Source organism: Microcaecilia unicolor, chromosome 7 (genome assembly GCF_901765095.1).
Source record: "Microcaecilia unicolor chromosome 7, aMicUni1.1, whole genome shotgun sequence".
Lineage (NCBI taxonomy): Eukaryota > Metazoa > Chordata > Amphibia > Gymnophiona > Siphonopidae > Microcaecilia > Microcaecilia unicolor.
The window spans coordinates 19,824,695-19,844,863 of NC_044037.1; positions in this window are offsets into that span (position 1 = coordinate 19,824,695).

The following is a 20,169-nucleotide window of genomic DNA, read 5'->3' on the forward strand; positions in this document are numbered from 1 at the left end:
AGAAACCTCTGGAATGAGAGGACCATAATGAAGTTAAAGGGAATAGGCTTAGTACGAATCTGAGGAAATACTCTTTCTCGAAATGGTGGTGGATGCGTGGAATGGCCTCCCCGTGGAGGTGGTAGAGATGAATACTGTGTCAGAGTTTAAGAAGGCGTGGGACAGACACGTGGGATCTCTTAGGAAAAGGAGCAGTTGTGGTGGGCAGACTGGATGGGCCATACGGTCCTTATCTGCCACCATGTTTCTGTGTTTCTATGGTTGTACCACAGAAAGGCGGTATATCAAATCCATAACCCTTACCCTTTAAAAACCTATAGATAGGGGACTTATGTATTGGCCACCCAGCAGTCAGTACATTCCCTTTGAATACTGGGCTGTATAATTTTTCCCTGAAGGGTGATACAACTTATGTATGCATCATGCATTGACTTCTACCTCCTAGTATCATCCATTATCCTTTCCTATAATGTTTTTGGTCTCATGCATTACACCAATGGTCTCTAATTGTTCTCATACCTCACACTAACATTTTATCAGCTTTTGTCTCACCTAGAATGTAAACCACACTGAACCCTGGAAAGATGATATTAGCAGTATACAAGAATTGATTTGATTTGATCAAAAGTCTAGTCACAATCCATATATTCCAGATCCTTTCCATAATTATGATTTTTGGCTTCCTGTCAAGGATTGAATCACATTTAAAATCTGCTCCCTAGTACACAAAATTATCTATGGTGAAGTCCCTGATTAAGTGATTAACCTAATCAGCCTGCCACCCAGGAATGCATTAAGACTATCCCGTTCATACCTTAACCTTCACTATCCAACCTGCAACGGGCTTAAGTATAAATCCACATAAATCAGCTCACAATTATGGAACTCCTTACCAAAAGCTATAAAAACAATTCACAATCATCTACTTTTCAGGAAATCTCTTAAGACTTTGTTATTTGGAAAAGCCTACCCTAAAGACTCAGCATGTGTCTCCACCTCTTGATTCACATCAATATAATGACAATTTTGGACTCATCCACCCTTCCCTTCCCTTCTCTCCCCTGGTTTCCTGTTCCTTTCTTTCCTTCCCCATCCTCTCCTTTATGTCTTATGCAGGTTTAATGATGTATTAGCTTAATTTGCTGTATTGACGGCCGCCTTTGCGGTGCAATGTAAGCCACATTGGGCCTGACACAGTTGGGAAAATGTGGGGTATAAATGAGATAAATAAATAAATAAATACATTTTCATATTTAGATATTACATCATTAATGAGTATACATAGTTTTAAAACAGAGGTTAGGATAAAAGTAAGAAAAAAGAACGTTGAAATATGTACAACGTTCATAAATCCGGGGGGTGGGGGTGGGGGCAGGTGTTATGTATTTAGCTCCCTGAACACATAACCTGACTATCCTGGTTTCTTGATCAATGAAAAAAATCTGCATTGTGACAGTTTGCATCAGTAGAGAGGTCCAGGAGAGGCAAGTACCGTCCATCAACACCCCATAGGGTGTGGCCTCTTGAGTCTATGAGAAGATAAGGTAGAATATTCCACCTGTAGCGACCACCAGTGATGTGTGATAATGAGTGACTAGTAATTAGTTACTGTAGTTAATTACTACCTTGCAGTAATCAATAAAGTAGTTAACTACTTATTCTCTATCCCAGTAACTGCAATTCCATGAGATGACAAAGGATGGGGTTGGCATGAGTTGGTCAAACCTCTTTGAAATAAGCATCAAGAGATGAAGTTATGCAGTAGTCACATTGGGGTTGTTTATAAGATGGATATTTTACCTCTTCACATACCATAAATATTCTTGGATATTATATCGGTGACTGTAATCAGTAATCAGTTACTTTCCTAAATGAGTAAATTAATTACTGTAACTAATTACTTTACGCTGAGAAGTAACTGTAATTAATTATTTTTGAAGAGTGACTAACACAGCACTGGCAACCACCTTCCCTTCGAGTTGAATCTTCTGGTGCTGGTGGCTGCCAGGTCTTCAGTGACCAAACCCAGTATCTGAGGAGAGAACTAGAAAGCAGAGAAATGCAAGTGGAGACAAAAGCACAGGGTACTGATGAGGAGCAAGGTAGGATTAAGGTTGAGGTCCAGCAGGAATTGGAGCAGCATTATGAAGAGTTCAATGACAAAAGCATCTGCCTAAAGCACAACATGACACCAAGCAGTGCAGAGCAGACGAAGCTCTGAGCAAGGAAACCAGTGACAAGGTCCTGCTGTGCAAAGTTGGGAAGGTGGCTCAGTCATGTCAGAGCAGGGAAGGGTGTGGTTCAGGCAGCCAAATAAAACCCCTGAGCACAGTCAAACCAGAGAGGCCCAGGACAAAAGAGAAGGAGCCCTTCAGATTATGCCTGCACTCTATGTTTGTAAGCTACAGGAAACCTGGCTAAGGTAGACCATTTGAATGAACTAATTAAGCTATTAGGATAGGACGTCATGAAGTCTAACATATGGCCTTTTTCATGAGTTGCACCCTCATGTAGTTAGTTTGGAGGCCTTCAGGAATGATTTGAAGTTGTGGACATTGGTGTCTGTATCATTTTCCAAGTGTAGGTTTAAGTCTCCTAGGCTCATTAGACAAATTGCGCACACCAGGGGTGTAGCTACGTGGGGCCACAGGGGCCTAGGCCCCCATAGATTTGGCCCTGGACCCCCCTGTCAATGACCCTCTCGACCCCCCTCCCACCGCCGTCGCCGTCTGCTACCTTTGCTGGCGGGGGACCCCAACCCCTGCCAGCCGAGGTCCTCTTCTTCCAGCGCAAGGTTTCATTCTGTTTCTGTGAGTCTGACGTCCTGAAGTCAGACTCAGAAACAGAATGAAGGAAGCAGAGGACCTCGGCTGGTGGGGTTGGGGTCCCCCGCCAGCAAAGGTAGGTGATGGTGATGGCGACGGTGGGGGAGGGTTGGCGGGGGAGGGGGGGTCGAGAGGGTCATTGGCAGGGGGGGTCAAAGGTAGTGGTGGTGGTGGTGGTGGCAGGGGGGGTTGGCAATGGCAGAGGGGGGGTGTTGGCAATGGCAGGGGGGGGTTGGCAGTGCCAGGAGGGGGGCTAAAATGTGTCCCCACCTCGGGCTCTGGACCCCCCTCCCGCCGAAGTCTGGCTACGCCCCTGGCGCCGCACGCATCTTGGGATCATACTCAAATGCAGGCACCCAAATCTGGGCACCATATATAGAATCTGTGAGAAAGGGTATTACAATGACAATACTCCCTTGGACATGGTACCCAGTGCACAGGTTCCATTTGCCATAATCTAGCACTGGATGGAATATCAAAATGAAATAAATAAATAAATACATTTTCCCTGAAGCAGGCAGTGACGAAACGCTGGCCAGCGTTAAGACTGTGTTTTGTTTTTTTTGTATTTATCACACTTTCTCTGCAGCACTGTGTTTTTTCAGCATTTTGAACTGAGATCTTTCTTGTACTGATGTGTTTGCCACTTACGGTCCCTTCAGAAGATTTAATTCTCACGTGGTATGAAAAATTTCAGACTTTTCAGCATTTCGTTTGCACTAGCACTCAACATTAACCAAACTATAAAATGCACATTTGTACACAGAATTACGGTTGTGGGGTAAACAAGCGTGTTTTATGACATCACTTTTGTTTTATGACTAGCAGTCATGACTGATAGCTCACTACTTTGTTAACACAGAGCCTTTCATTTCAAGGCTGTGACACTATCTCTAGCGTGAAAGGTATCTAATATTTAAGCTGTCGGTGTTTTCATATTTATTTTGGCATTTCTCTTCCCTTACTCACAGGTCATAAGGGGCAGGTTCTTTTTGAACTTCCACTATAAAGTCGCATGAAAGTTTCACATTATGAGAAATGACTCAGTCCTTCCTTATGACCAGGGGTCAGGGGTTACCTTATCAGCTGCGCCTGGAATGTAGCACAACAACATCCCCAAGCACAAACAAGTGAGTTAGTGTGTTTTACAGCCTCAGAAATAGACTGTGGGGTGGCAATACTAGGTCTTAGTACATAGTTGTTTTATCTTTGGGAATCTGGTGACATGAGTTTGCTGGTCTCAGCCTTGGCGGGTGATGCTTATTCTCACTCTTAGGGCATAATTGAACAAGTTTCTTAACCTCCTATTAGAATATTGCATACCTGCTTAATGCTTTTTTTTTTTTTAATGCTGATTTATCAGGGTTCCCCCCCTGATTTTTGTTTTTTTAACAGATTGTTTTGGATGCAGAGACCTGTATGTGAGTGTGACTGGCTGTTGGCTACAGGATTTCACTAGCTATTCCACTAGCAACATTCCATGTAGAAGGCTGCGCAGGCTTCTGTTTCTGTGAGTCTGACGTCCTGCACGTATGTGCAGGACATCAGACTCACAGAAGCAGAAGCCTGCGCGGCCACATTGGTGATCTGCAAGGGCTGACTTCTACATGGAATGTGGCTAGTGGAATAGCAACATTCCATGTAGAATCTCCAATAGAAGCAACAGTGGAGGCGTGGCCTAGTGGTTAGGGTGGTGGACTTTGGTCCTGGGGAACTGAGTTTGATTCCCACTTCAGGCACAGGCAGCTCCTTATGACTCTGGGCAAGTCACTTAACCCTCCATTGCCCCATGTAAGCCACATTGAGCCTGCCATGAGTGGGAAAGCGCGGGGTACAAATGTAACAAAAAAAAATCAAAGGAAACTTTATTGGCAGAAAATAATTTAAAGCAATACAGTCTGTTCCCCTGTCATGGACTCTTTCCAACCCTGGTCAGCAACCTCGATAATATTCACAGAAAAGGAAGGCACTCCTTTACCTTTTGCAGTCTTCTGTTCCTTCTCATGCAAACCTCTCAGCTAGGGCCGCTCCTTGCTTCCCTGGGACTCTCCTCTCCCACAGTACTGCAGCCCAGCCAACACTTTTGGGAGAATTCCTTCACTTGGAGCCTCCCTCCAGGAGATCTCTGAACTCAGGATCTCTCTCCTGGAGACCCTGTGCCTTGGGGTCTCTCTGGTTCTACACTCTCGCAGACCCCGATGATCAAAGGTAAATGTGGGCGCTAGAGGCTACTAACGCCCGCATTTACCAGTGAGGGATGATAAGAGGGGTCTGGCATGAGCGAGCCAGGGAATACCACAGAGATCATTTAAACTATATTTAAATGAGCTCTACGGTATTCAACCCATATGATCAGAGCACTGCGCTATGATCGTACAGGTGGAATAGCACCTTAACCCTACCAGAGCTGGTGTTAGGGTTAAGGCTTTCTCTCCCCTCCCCCCAATCCATGCCAGGCAGCCTAGGCTATCACTGTCAGACCAGGCTGCCACCATCAGTCCTGGGGGTCCAGTGGACCCCCCCCCCGGCCCCCTCACCCCCCCAGTGGCTAAGGCCTGCCTTGGTTGCCTAGTGCCCCCCAGGACCCCGGACATCACAACAGGGGGGCTGACAGATGGTCTAGCAGCCTTGAACTCCCCCGTACCTTGAGATGATAGAGGAGGGATTAGCACTCTCTCCTCCTTCCAGTTCTGCATCCAAAATGGCAGTGCCCCACCTTGCCCAGTGAATCCTGGGATGCAATGGGTGGGACTTCCCTACTATATGCCCAGCACATCCCAGGATGCACTGGGCAGGGCAGGGCGCTGCCATTTTGGAGGCAGCACTGGAAGAAGGAGAGAGTGTTATTCCCTCCTCCATTATCTCAAGGTGTGGGGCCACTAGACCACCAGGGTGGGCGCTGGTCCACCAGGTGGAGGCTGGAGGTCCACTAGACCTCTAGCCCTCTCTTCTGTAGGGGGGGGGTCTTCTGCCGGAGGCTGGGAGGCCTTCCATTGAGGGAAGTGGAGAAGGTTGGGTCGGGGCTCTAGAACACCAGGGCTTCTGTCCAGGGTGGGGGGTTGGGGGGTCTGGAGGTCCATTGAACCTTCAGCTCGCATCTGTATGTTTGACAGGTCCGGACTTTTTTTTGACAGCCTGAACCTTTCAAACAACTTCTGCAGGAGGATTGTGCCTGGGCACGATCCTCCGATAGAAGCAACCTGATGATCAAAACTAAAAGCGCGCATAAATTTGCATGTTATTAGTTTTGACCATCGGGACGTTGTTTCCCCGCGCTGCTCCGGCACTAATTTTATAGCACTGTTCAGAACAGTACGGGGAAACTGATCATTGGAACCTCAGGGCATTTAACCTTCCTTCCTTCCTTCTGAGCCCCTCCTTTCTGACTCAGGTCCTGCTTTGGCAGTTTAGTGCCACCTGCTTTCAGGCAGCTAAACTGCATCCTCTTAGTGTCACCTGCTGTACGGTGGCTAACCTGCACCAGAGAATGACAAGGGGACAAAGTTTGTCCCTGTTCCCGCCCCGTCCCCTCAGGCTCTGTCCCCGCCCCGTTCCCGTGGGTTTTGTCCCCATCCCTGTCCCCACGCTTACCACAAGTCCCCGTGTCATTCTCTTCAGTGGAGTGTTCCTAGGGACGGCTGCCGTTATACCACTCCCTCCCTCCCTCACACTGTATTAAGCTAACTTGAAAAGCTGGTATCTACCAGTCAATATTCAGCCAACAGCAGTCAATGTATTTTTTTTTTATGCTGACCACTGATGGCTAAGTTAGACCTGGATATTGAATACTGGGTCATGTTCTGACACTGACATAGAATATCTGGCTCAGTGGCAATACCCAAAGTTAGCAGGTATGGTTGATAATCAGTGCTCTGCCTGTCTAGTTAACCGGGCACAGCTAGAACTGCTATTTAAACAGTTCCACATGCCCAGGTAACCACGTGGACTCTGCCACTGAACATTGACAGGGTCTGCATGACTTTCAAGACTTGGCTCTGCCTGGACAGTGCTGCAGGCCCCTTTAGCATGAAGCCCAGGAACACTAGGCTACGATTCGATAGCCTGATGCTCCTAGGCCAATAGAATAACATTGTTTGAAAGTGGCTCACAAGCAGCGCTATTTATGTTCCATGGGAGTCAGCAATCTGTGGTACTGAGATACTGCAGGTTGGTGACTCCTGTGGTAAATCAAGGTGCGGTAACAGACCAGCTTTTATCGCACCTTGATAACTTCCTCCTAGGTCACTGCTGGTGGTAAGTTGTGGTGGGTGTATTAATGAAAATACCCTGCTCTTAGTGATGTAAGATGCGAGTATAAACCCTGTGTAGAATGAGTGATTGTGTCCTTTCCTACATAACCTTCCTTGAAAATGCTGAGGCTCAAAGGGACTACCTGGGCTCTGAGCAGATGATCCTCAGAACCAAGGTAATCTAGGGACAGGAAAGGAGCTGTCCAGTGCTTTGGGATATGTCCTCCAAATAGGGATGCCAACTATTTGAAAGAGAAAAACCCACCACTTACTGCTGCCTATGCTCCGCCCTTTCCTGTCTTATTCTCTGCCCATGCTCCGCCCTTCCTGTCTCATGCTCTGCCCATGATCTACCCCTGGTTGCCTCCAACAAATAACTGTATTGCGCCCCAAAAGTCCCAAAAAAGGACTCAAGAATCCTGAGGTGAGAGGAGTGACTCAGTGAGCCTAACCAGGAGAACTGGCTCCAGGCATTCAAGGAGAAAAAATTGGAGAATGCTGAGAGCAGAGGCCTTGTCTCTATTTTATCCTTGCTATTATTCTAATCTTAATGTGAACTCTCACTTTGCTATTGTTTCATTTCCATTTTCCCCCCCTATTTTTCTTATTTCTCTTTGACGTTAATTTTATTATTTCTTTTTTTTTGTTTTGTTACATTTGTACCCCATGCTTTCCCACTCATGGCAGGCTCAATGTGGCTTATATGGGGCAATGGAGGGTTGTGACTTGCCCAGAGTCACAAGGAGCTGCCTGTGCCTGAAGTGGGAATCAAACTCAGTTCCTCAGGACCAAAGTCCACCACCCTAACCACTAGGCCACTCCTCCACTGTTGCTACTATTTGAGATTCTACATGGAATGTTGCTATTCCACTAGCAACATTCCATGTAGAAGTCAGCCCTTGCAGATCACCAATGTGGCCGCGCAGGCTTCTGCTTCTGTGAGTCTGACGTCCTGCACGTGCAGGACGTCAGACTCACAGAAACAGAAGCCTGCGCAGCCTTCTACATGGAATGTTGCTAGTGGAATAGCAACATTCCATGTAGAATCTCCAAGTAGCAACATTCCATGTATCTCCAATAGTATCTATTTATTTTTGTTACATTTGTACCCCGCGCTTTCCCACTCATGGCAGGCTCAATGCGGTTTACATGGGGCAATGGAGGGTTAAGTGACTTGCCCAGAGTCCCACTAGAAACATTCCATGTAGAAGTCAGCCCTTGCAGATCACCAATGTGGCCGCGCAGGCTTCTGCTTCTGTGAGTCTGACGTCCTGCACATACGTGCAGGACGTCAGACTCACAGAAACAGAAGCCTGCGCAGCCTTCTACACGGAATGTTGCTAGTGGAATAGCAACATTCCATGTAGAATCTCCAATAGTAGCAACATTCCATGTAGAATCTCCAATAGTATCTATTTTATTTTTGTTACATTTGCGCTTTCCCACTCATGGCAGGCTCAATGCGGCTTACATGGGGCAATGGAGGGTTAAGTGACTTGCCCAGAGTCACAAGGAGCTGCCTGTGCCTGAAGTGGGAATCAAACTCAGTTCCTCAGTTCCCCAGGACCAAAGTCCACCACCCTAACCAGTAGGCCACTCCTCCACACGATGGTGTCTGATGTCTATGGCCCTCGTTTTGCCCTGTTCATGATTTAGATGTTTCAGTTTGTAAAATAGATGTTCATTCTGGATGTTTCCAGGATATTTACATCCATCTCGCATGTATTTTAAACAGGCTGTATCCTCTTCTAAAATACTTGTGAGATAGACGTCCATTTCTCATGTGTTGACTGGGTCATCCACATTCCGAGTTGGATGTCCTTTCTAAACTGCCCTTCTATAGCACTTACATGTGCCCTTATAAAATAGCACTCAGGGCGCTTACATGCATGCTATGTTTGGCACATATAGGCATACGAAAGGGACATCTATCCTCAGGTTCTTAGTTATAGAATTGCCCTTCATGTGTCATCTTGAACATGCGGATCTTCGAAAATATAATTCTGAAACTGGGCAAAAAAGTCATTACCATTCTTACGTGGTTCCTGAGAATGCATAACTAAAGATAAGTAGAACACTGATTTTCTTTAGTCTTATTATACCACAGCCGCCTCAGCTGGCTATATCACATCACAAGGTCAAAGGGATTGACGCCAACACGCCTATTTTCTCCTGAATTCACAAGCGGTGGAATGTAGCCTCTCTCAGAACAGGACCCTCTTCCTACTCTTTTCTTCAGCACGTGCCACAAAGCTGGATCACACAGCAGCAGGCTCGTGCCTCTCCTAGCACACTGACTAGGGCCATTCGTATGCTATCAGCAGCCAACAATTCCAAAAATGTTAAGTATCTGGACCCGAGGGAACACGATGCCCTGTATGAGCGTCATGAGCACTGGTAGTGCCAGTGATGAGTGAAACATTCGTTGAGAAGTCGACAAGGATTTATGAATGAAAAAGACAGAACAATGGGATTTTGTTTCAAGAAGCAGATATGTGGCCTCAAAGTTCCAGTTATTTAAGTGAACAGCTCAACTGAAAAGATGAAATGTGGGAAAATAATGGCAGATAAAGCATAACTGTTCTCTCATAAAATACAAAGTCTAACGGCTGTATATTGTTTGGGGAGATAACGGGGATAATTCTACATGGGCACCTCCATTTAGGCAGTAGGAACCTATTCTATAATTAGCATAACCCAGAATCGGTGCTCCTAACACTTACACGTCCACAGTTAAGGGTTATTATGACTTAATAGCCCTTCATAATAACTTTACAGGGTGGTTTACAAATATACAATTAGAAATTAGAAATAAAATAAGGGAAATTTAATAGCATAGCCATGAATCATACCTAAAGAATAACACAGGACACAAAATCAGTCCGGTAACATAAAAACGAACAACCCACCCGCCCACAAATAGGTCAAGGAATCTGTGGGCTGTGGTATCTCTCAAAAGCTCTCTGAAACAAATGCACATTCAGGGCAGTTTGAAACTTAGTATAGGACAATTCTAGATGGACCACAGCTGGAAGGCATTCCTTAAGAAAGGCGCAATGCTCTAATTGGATGCATTAGCCCTAGCGCTGCCATAACTATGAGCACCTAAGTGTGGCAGTATAAGTGGGAGTCCCTCCTACGTATGCACTTATGAGCTATGCCACTTAGGGGCGCTGTTACAGAATAGCATTTTTACACGCCTACAGTATGTGCATTACATTACAGGGCAGTTTGCAAACATGCAAATGTACAACAGTAATAGAATAAAGGAGAGGAACAGTGTCGGTATTCAGTGTCTTTATGTACGTAAATTTAAGCACCCTGATATACAATTTGCCCTTATGCTGAAGTACGAGCTTATACATTTCCCTGGGGGTATACGCATCTGAAATGAATCGCTCAGAAGACAAAAAGAGCAAGGCATGCTAGGCCTAAGTGATGGAGTAGCCTACTACTACTACTACTATAAATCATTTCTATAGCGCTACCAGTCGTACGCAGCGCTTCACAAATGAATATGAAGAAAAGACAGTCCCTGCTCAAAAGAGCTTACAATCTAAATCAAGGCAGACAGACAGGACCAATAAGGATAAGGGTAAGACAGAGAGAAGGACACATAGGGAAAGGGACTATTGAAGAGAGGAACACAAGATAAAGGTTATGAGCAAGTGACAAGTTAGGAGTCAAAAGCAGCATCAAACAGGTAGGCCTTTAGCCAGAATTTGAAGGCAGCCAGGGATGGAGCTAGTGGTTAGTGCAGCAGACTTTGATCCAGGGGAACTGGGTTCAATTCCCACTGCAGCTCCTTGTGACTCTGGGCAAGTCACTTAACCCTCCATTGCTCCAGGTACAAATAAGTACCTGTATATACTGTATAAACCGCTTTGAATGTAGTTGCAAAAACCACAGAAAGGCAGTATATGATTTCCCTTTTCCTATATTTTATGTGAAGAAATAACAAAGTTACAGAAGTTCAAACACTAACTTTTTCAGACTGTTTATGGACCCATGACATTTTGAATCTGAGACTTTATTCACCTTTTCCCAGAGAAGTTGAAAGACAAAATTCAGTGTAAGGCCTAACTGGCCATGTGGCACTCTGCCTCTCATACGTTTCCATAGCAACAGAAGGAGGGCATGACAGAAAACCAGTGAAGGTGAGGGGCATCAAGAAGATTTGAGCATTGGCAATCTGGGAAGGGAAAGGGGAAGGGGACCCTGTTATCTAAAACTTAAGTCTAGCCCTGACTGTTAATGAATTAAACATTAGCACAAAATGTTGCTGGTTGTACAAATGACTTGAGTGTGTAGAACACACGTACTCAAGTAGATGCTTATATTCAGTTTGTATTTTATTTAGCTCAATTTGTTTTCAAGGTGAGTTACATTCAGATTTCCCCTGTATCCTGGGAGCCTGCAATCTAGGCAGGACCAGCCCTAGAACTGAGCAATTGTGTTTTTTGAACCTGGGCCTGCTTTTCAACCCTGTACTACAGCGTCCGCTGACTTACAAATATGAGGTCCTGCAGTAAGCCGCTGCATATCACATTGCATCCCTTCTACATCTCCCACAGGCTGCCACTGAAGTATCAGTGGTGCGGTATTTACATGGTTCAAATCCTATTTGTCAGACAGACAACAATCAGTTTTCCTCAACAATAGCACATCATTAACTTGAGCACTGAACTGTGGGGTGGCACCCACAGCCATACATACTATGTTAAAAATAACAAAACACAAAAGTACAATATAAAATCAACAACAAAAAAATATTCACAACAGAACATCAAAACATTAAAATCTCTTTCCTAAAGTCTCAATGCATTGACAGATACTCAATGGTCTCGTATTTGGTCGATAGGCCAAGGGCCTCCTTGTTGGCTGCAATAACACAATCTCTTTTCTTTATGTATCACAGGGCCCTTTGGACGCCCAGAAAGAGTAAATTGTCTGGGTCCTCTAGCTGTGATTTGTGTTGGTCATGTAAAATCAAAACTGGAACTCTTGTGCATCTATTGTTGGAGTGTCCTAATCTTGTATTATTTTGGTCAGATGTTTGGGGAAAATTGAAAGATTTTTTTGGATTTCAAGAATCTTTTTTTACCCAAATATATAATATGGAAATCCACTTGCATCTCATTTCTCTCTTCAGAAAATGATAAGCTGTTGTTTGACTTCTTGGTCTCAGCTGCATTGAAACTGATCATATCACACTGGAAAGACAATTCCCAAGTTAACGTGGTGGTTTGGTGGAACTGGATTCTACTTTACAAAAAATACGAGCAGTCTGCAGTAAACTCTATTCTTGGTCATAAAACCGGTCTTCAAAGATGGAAAACTTTAGACCTTTTTCTCTCATCTACGGACTAACATTATGACTTGAACTCAGCTTTGTGTAGTTCTCTGCTCATATCCAGCAGATCGCCAAGACCTGTCGTTTCTTTCTTTACATCCGTAAATTCTGCCCCTTTCTTTCCAAGCACTCTACCAAAACCCTCATCCACACCCTTGTCACCTCTCGTTTAGACTACTGCAATCTGCTTCTTGCTGGCCTCCCACTTAGTCACCTCTCCCCTCTCCAGTTGGTTCAAAACTCTGCTGCCCGTCTCGTCTTCCGCCAGGGTCGCTTTACTCATACTACCCCTCTCCTCAAGTTGCTTCACTGGCTCCCTATCCGTTTTCGCATCCTGTTCAAACTTCTTCTACTAACCTATAAATGTACTCACTCTGCTGCTCCCCAGTATCTCTCCACACTCGTCCTTCCCTACACCCCTTCCTGTGCACTCTGCTCCATGGATAAATCCTTCTTATCTGTTCCCTTCTCCACTACTGCCAACTCCAGACTTCGTGCCTTCTGTCTTGCACCCTATGCCTGGAATAAACTTCCTGAGCCACTATGTCTTGCCCAATCCTTGGCCACCATTAAATCTAGACTGAAAGCCCACCTCTTTAACATTGCTTTTGACTCGTAACCACTTGTAACCACTCGCCTCCACCTACCCTCCTCTCCTCCTTCCTGTACACATTAATTGATTTGATTTGCATACTTTATTTTTTGTCTATTAGATTGTAAGCTCTTTGAGCAGGGATTGTCTTTCTTCTATGTTTGTACAGTGCTGCGTACGCCTTGTAGCGCTATAGAAATGCTAAATAGTAGTAGTAGTTTATTCTGTTGTACTATAACACATGTATGTTTTTTGTTTGTTTGTTTTTCTGTATTTGATGTATCTTTAAAAACTAATAAAAATATTTAAAAAAAAAAAGAAAAAGTTCACCTACAAAAAAAAATCAGACTTACATTCCACTTACTGCTCCCTGAGTTTAACTAATTGGCTACGTTAACTGCTCCAGCCTGAGCATAAACTCGCAGTAACCTTGTTTAAATCAAACCGGTACGGTACAAAGTTTCTATTCCAAAACATGAAAAACAAGTCACTTGCACTTTATTTTCTGACATTTAAGTCCATCCACCACATACCTTTAGGTTTAATCATTAATTGCATGGATAAGATCAGATGTCTTTCATCTCATTCCAAATGAAAATTTGTAGACAGGAGGAGGATGACACAGATAATATGCCATATTGGCAAAAAGGTAACATGGTTTTGTTTAAAAAATCCAGTAAATTTTAATATCAAAAGTGCACAAAGGACGAAAGCCAGACACGCAACTCTGTCTGGATCCTTCAAAATATTCCTGACTAGTTGTGTGTGTGTGTGTGTGTGTGTTTGTGTGAGTCATTTGTTGATCCTTCCTGCACAGAACAATTTCTGTTTGATAAGGTTCAGAGTTCAGGTACTGGATGAAGGTTAATACCCATCATTTTTATTTATTTATTTATTTGTTTGGTCTTGTATCCCACGATTATCCAAAAACAGGTTTCGGTTCAATGTGGCTTACATTTTTTCATTTAGGAGAAGTTACATTTATTTATTTGTTACATTTGTATCCCACATTTCCCCACCTATTTGCAGGCTCAATGTGGCTTACATAGTACCGTAGAGGCGTTCGCCAAGTCCGGTAATGAAACAAATACAGGTGGTATTGTGGTTGAATAAGGAACATTCATTGTGTTTTCTTCTTTACATTACATTTGGTGTCGGACAAAGTGCGTTATGTGTGATGAGACAATCACTGTATTTTCTACTTTACATTACGTTTGGTGTTGGACAAAGTGCATTATGTGTGATGAGTTATTAACCATAATATTTCTTGAAGAGGTAGGTTTTCATTCCTTTCCTGAATTGGAGGTACTCTGTGATGCTTCTTATCGACTTGGGAATCGAGTTCCACCATTTAGAACCCAGGTAGCTGAATCCGGCCATGTAAATGGATTTATAGGTTATGTTTCTACTGCTAGGCAGGTGGAGTAGTAGTTAGCATCTGGTCTCTGGGCTTGTGTTCCTCGGCAATAGTTCAATCAAGTTTAGCACGTATTCATGGGACATGCCAAACACTATCTTGAAAATGATAGTGCATGTTTTGAAGAACAGTCTGGCCTTGACTGGGAGCCAGTGTAGCGTTGCCAGTAGTGGGGTTGCACTTTCATATTTTGATTTTCTGAATATCAGTCTTGCTGCTTTGTTTTGTACGGTTTGCAGCGATTTTATTACATTTTCTGAGTATCCTACATATGCTGCATTACAGTAGTTCAGTTGAGACAGTATCAACGATTGTACTATTAGACGGAAGGATTGTCTAGGGATGTAGTCTCTGATCCTTCTTAGTTTTCATAAGGTTTTAAAGCTTTTCGAGGGATATGTGTTTGTCTATAATGATTCCTAATATTTTTAGTTGTGTTTCGATTGGGTATGTCTTTTGGTCGCATGTGAAGATTTGTTCCGTCATGGGGTTGTGTTGACTGGATAGAATTAGGAATTTTGTTTTGTCTCTGTTTAGTTTAAGTTTGAAGGTTGTGGCCCAGTCTTCCATGAGGTCCAGTCCTGATTTAGCTTTTCCTGTGATGTGTTTGTTAAACGTATGTAGATGGTCACATCATCGGCGTATATGAAAGGGTTAAATCCCATTTTCTCCAGTTTCTTACCTAGTGGTGCCATCATGTTGTTAAACAATATTGGAGATATTGGGGAACCTTGTGGTACCCCACATTCCAGTATCCAAGAGGCTGATTGTTGGGGTGTCATCTTTAGTAGCTATGACCTGGTTCTTAGGAATCCATTGAACCAGATTGCCACTGCCCCACATATTCCCATGTTGTCGAGTAGTGTCATTAGCGTTGTGTGGTCAACCATGTTGAATGCACTTGACATGTCAAACTGTAGTAGTAGTCTTTTTTGGCCTTGCTTATCAGTCTTTTGAAGTTTATCAGTGTAGTTATGACTGTTTCAGTACTGTGTAGTGGTCTGAAGCCTGATTGTGAGTGGTGAAGGATGGAGAATTGTGTTAAATATTCCATTAGCTATTGCACCATTAGACCCTCCATTGTTTTGGTCAGTAGTGGTATGGAAGCCAGGAATAACATGTATAGAATGTTTGTACGTTTGGGAAGCTTGCCAGGTGCCCTTAGCCTGGATTGGCCGCTGTCGTGGACAGGATGCTGGGCTCGATGGACCCTTGGTCTTTTCCCAGTGTGGTATTACTTATGTACTTATGTCTATAGTTTGTGAGTTCACTGATTTTTGTTAGTTGCATTTTTGGGGAATGGAGTCAGTATGATTTTTCCCTTGTCAGGGGGGAAGTACCCATTCGACAGCATGTATTTCATGTGTTCTGTGAGGCGTTCGATAAACTAGTCTGGTGTGTTTTCCATCAGGTAGTTGAGGCAATTGTCTAGTAGGCAACTAGCATGTGCATATTTTGTTATCATTATTGTAACTGCTTTGGTTGTAGGTGTGGTGAATGATGACCAGGTTCTGTCAACCTTGATATGGTCATTGTCACTTTCGTTCCTGCAGTCATGTAGAAAAATCTGTGAGGGTTGTTTGTGTTGTAGTGAGGTTTGAACTCAGATTGTTTTTTTTGTTACATTTGTACCCTGCGCTTTCCCACTCATGGCAGGCTCAATGCGGCTTACATGGGGCAATGGAGAGATAAGTGACTTGCCCAGAGTCACAAGGAGCTGCCTGTGCCTGAAGTGGGAATCAAACTCAGTTCCTCAGTTCCCCAGGACCAAAGTCCACCACCCTAACCACTAGGCCACTCCTCCACTGTTGCTACTATTTGAGATTCTACATGGAATGTTGCTAGTGGAATAGCAACATTCCATGTAGAAGTCGGCCCTTGCAGATCACCAATGTGGCCGCGCAGGCTTCTGCGAGTCTGACGTCCTGCACGTACGTGCAGGACGTCAGACTCACAGAAACAGAAGCCTGCGCAGCCTTCTACATGGAATGTTGCTAGTGGAATAGCAACATTCCATGTAGAATCTCCAATAGTAGCAACATTCCATGTAGAAGTTAGCCCTTGCAGATCACCAATGTGGCCGCACAGGCTTCTGCTTTCCCACTCATGGCAGGCTCAATGCGGCTTACATGGGGCAATGGAGGGTTAAGTGACTTGCCCAGAGTCACAAGGAGCTGCCTGTGCCTGAAGTGGGAATCGAACCCAGTTCCTCAGTTCCCCAGGACCAAAGTCCACCACCCTAACCACTAGGCCACTCCTCCACTCAAAGTATTTTGCAAGTTCGCTCGCTGTTGGTGGTGTTTCACTAGATGCTAGCAGATATTTAGTGTTGATCTGAATCTGGGCTCATGTGGTATTCGGTTTTTGCTCTTTTTATCTTTTGTTTATATGTTCTAATGGCTTTCCTCCAGGTGATTTTATTTATGTCTGATTTTGTTTTTTGGACCATTTTCTTTCTAGTTTCCTGCATACATTTTTCAACTCTTGTAATTCATCATTAAACCAGGGTCCTATCCCAGGCCCAGCTGTGAAACTTGCCAGCCCTGCGTACCACTGATTTCCATGCTCAGATCTGAACACCAGGACTTACACCTGCTGAAACCAGTTATAATTCCTGGCATCCAATTTAGGTGCACATCCTCGATACTCTATAACACTGCACTCAAATTTTCAGACTCTCCCTGACCCACCCATGCCCCTCCCACAGCCATGCCCTCTTTTGGGTTGCACGCTATTGTAATAGGGCACCCAGTGTTATAGAATACCGTGCAACTGGATGAGCACGCAAATCCTAATTGGTGCCAATAATTGATTGTTACTGCCCAATTATCGCCGTTAATTGACACGATAACCAATTAAGTTGTGCGCATCTCAGGATTATACTCATATTTTGGCAGGCAAATTTGGGTGACCTTTATAGAGTCTGGGGGTAGCTGCATAATGCAGCTTAGTAAAAGGGTCTCTGAGTTTCTCTTTTATTTTTTTAAATTATTATAACTTCCTTTGTATTATTCTCTTTCTCTTCCTTTGATGTGGGTTAACTTTGGCATCAAATTGCCATAATTTAAGTTAATTCATTTTTATTTGAACTGTGAGATACCTGGATGTATTGATACCTATATTTCTTTCTTTGTGTTTTGAGATGTAATTACATTTAAATAAAAAGATCTTTTCCAGGGGGCCATTTTACTAAGCCGTGCTAAAAACTGGCCTGTGCTATTTTTAGCATGCGGATTTCCCACGTGGATTTAGCACAGCTGTAAAATGGTCGCAATTTATATTTCCCCATTGATGGCCGTGTGCTAATTTCCCAATTAGCGAGTGAGCCCTTACTAGGTGGTAAAGGCTCATGCACAACCCCCGTGCTAATTGGGCAACGCATGGCAATTTACCCGCCCAACCTGATTTACGCAGGGCATGCCTACTCTCCACCACCAAACACATCCCCCCCCCCCACCACACTAAAAAATAAAATCTATTTTTTAGCACATGGGTAGCGCGCGCAGATTTCAGAACTACCACGGGACGTGTGAACACGTCCTGTGTTAGTGGATTTTAGCATGTGGTAAGCACGTGTTACTGCTTATCGCCACTTAGTAAAAGGGCCCCCCCCCTAAGTTTCTTCAGTGTGCAGAAGGAATGGATCCTCAGAAGCTTAGCCGAGATTGGGAGGCGGGGCTGGTGTTTGGGTGGTGGGGCTAGTTCTAGGCAAGACTTCTACGGTCTGTGTCCTGAAAATGGCAGATACAAATCAAGGTAAGGTATACACAAGAAGTAGCACATATGAGTTTGTCTTGTTGGGCAGACTAGATGGACCATGCAGGTCTTTTTCTGCCGTCATCTACTATGTTACTATGTATGTAAGTTGCAGGTTAAGCTAAAGTGGGCTGCTTCTGCATTTGATACGTTGACGATTAAATTTTTACTATGACATATTTTAATGATATTATCCTGAACTGTAGCCTACCCATGTTATTGTGTAAGCCACATTGAGCCTGCAACTAGTGGGAAAATGGGGGGTATAAATGTGTTAAATAAATAAATATCCAAACGTGTATTTACGATTTATGGACTTATTTGGATTTAGCTCACACCTATGTTACATTCTGGTGCCTGCAGTCGAGTCTATTGAAGAAAAGCAAAAAAAAAAAAAAAAAAACCAACCAACGCTTGTTTGATTCAGTGAGCATGCTGTCAGTAAATTGAAAGCTGTATAATATCTGTTTGCATTGCTGCTTTCAAACATTTGCTTTTGAATCCACAGGCAGATCATTGTGAGATTCACCGGTATGAGAAAAGTAATTTGGGTGGTGATATTGTTACAATTTTCTATTAAGTTTTGATTTCCTGGTAGCCTGAAGCCTTTGCAACTTCAGTCAATATCTTCTCACTCTCTCCCTTCTCCTAGTCCTTCCAGCGGACTTCAGTCATCTGTGGGCTGATGTGCAGAACTCCGGCGCTATATGGAACAGCGCCAGACCAATACTGTGGGAGCAGCACAGAAAAATAGCTCCCCAGTACTCAGCCGTAAAAAGATGCAAACGATATGCATGCTGTTAGACTGAAAGCAAAGAGGAACATGCTTGGTGCATGTGCACAAGAGTTTTACAGTAAGCACAGCTCTTGTACACATGCACCAGGCAAAACTGGAAGCAAAGCACACACTGGTGTCATTGTTCTGCGCCTTTGAATATAAGCTTTTCAATTTTTTTTTTCACCTGGAAAGCTTATATTTAAGCACAGAAAACAGGCACCAGTGTGTGCTTTCACTTTCAGGTTTGCTCTGACTCGCACGCATTCATCTCTCACTACCAGCTCCAGGGGCGAACTGACCATTCGGGCAACTGGGCAGTGCCCGAGGGCCCAGAGGATCTGTCCGGTTGCCTGCCGCTGCACACTACAGCCCCCACAGGACCCTGCTGGTCTAGTGGCCACTGCCGCTATTCTCCCTGGCTGCACGGCACCGCTGTGTTTACAAAATGGCTGCTAAGACTCCCACAGAAGTCCCGTGAGAGGTGAGACTACTGTGGGAAGTTTCAGCAGCCATTTTGTAAACATGGCGCAACGCCGGCACAATAGAGGCAGAGGGTGGGCAGGAAAGAGGGGATTCATTTCCTGCCCCTGAATAAGCCACAGCCACTAGACCACCAAGGACTTTCACGGTGGGGGTGGGGGGGACTGCAGCAACATGGTGGGAGAGAGGCAGCATGGTGGGGGTGAGGGCACTGGCGGTGGTGGTGGCAGGAACATGGTGGTGGGTGGGCAGCAGCAGCATGGTGGGGGGGGGGGGGCAGAGTACTCTCAGTCTGCCCCTGACCAGCACTTAGGGGCTTGCACAAGCTTCCTTCTGCTTCAAAATTAAATAAAGAAAATATTTAATTTTAAAGTAAAAAATCATGGGAAATCCTGTCTTCAAAAACCCCCAACACCATCTCCAAGCTGGCATTATAGACTCCTGAGGAAGGTCTTACAGCTGAAACATGGCTCGTGTTGAGTTTGATTCTGTCAGTCAATATAGTTGATCATTACACCTTGAAACTTTTAGCATTGTCTTTTGTCACATTCACTGTGTCTGCTACAAATGCAACAAATAAATAAATAAACTCTATAGTGTAACTTTACTCTCAGTCCGAGATCAAATGTTCTCACTGTATCACCAAAATGTATTCTGTACTCCAGGAGTTTCAACGAATGCAAACCAACTTTACTGGATCTTCTGCAACCAGCAGTAA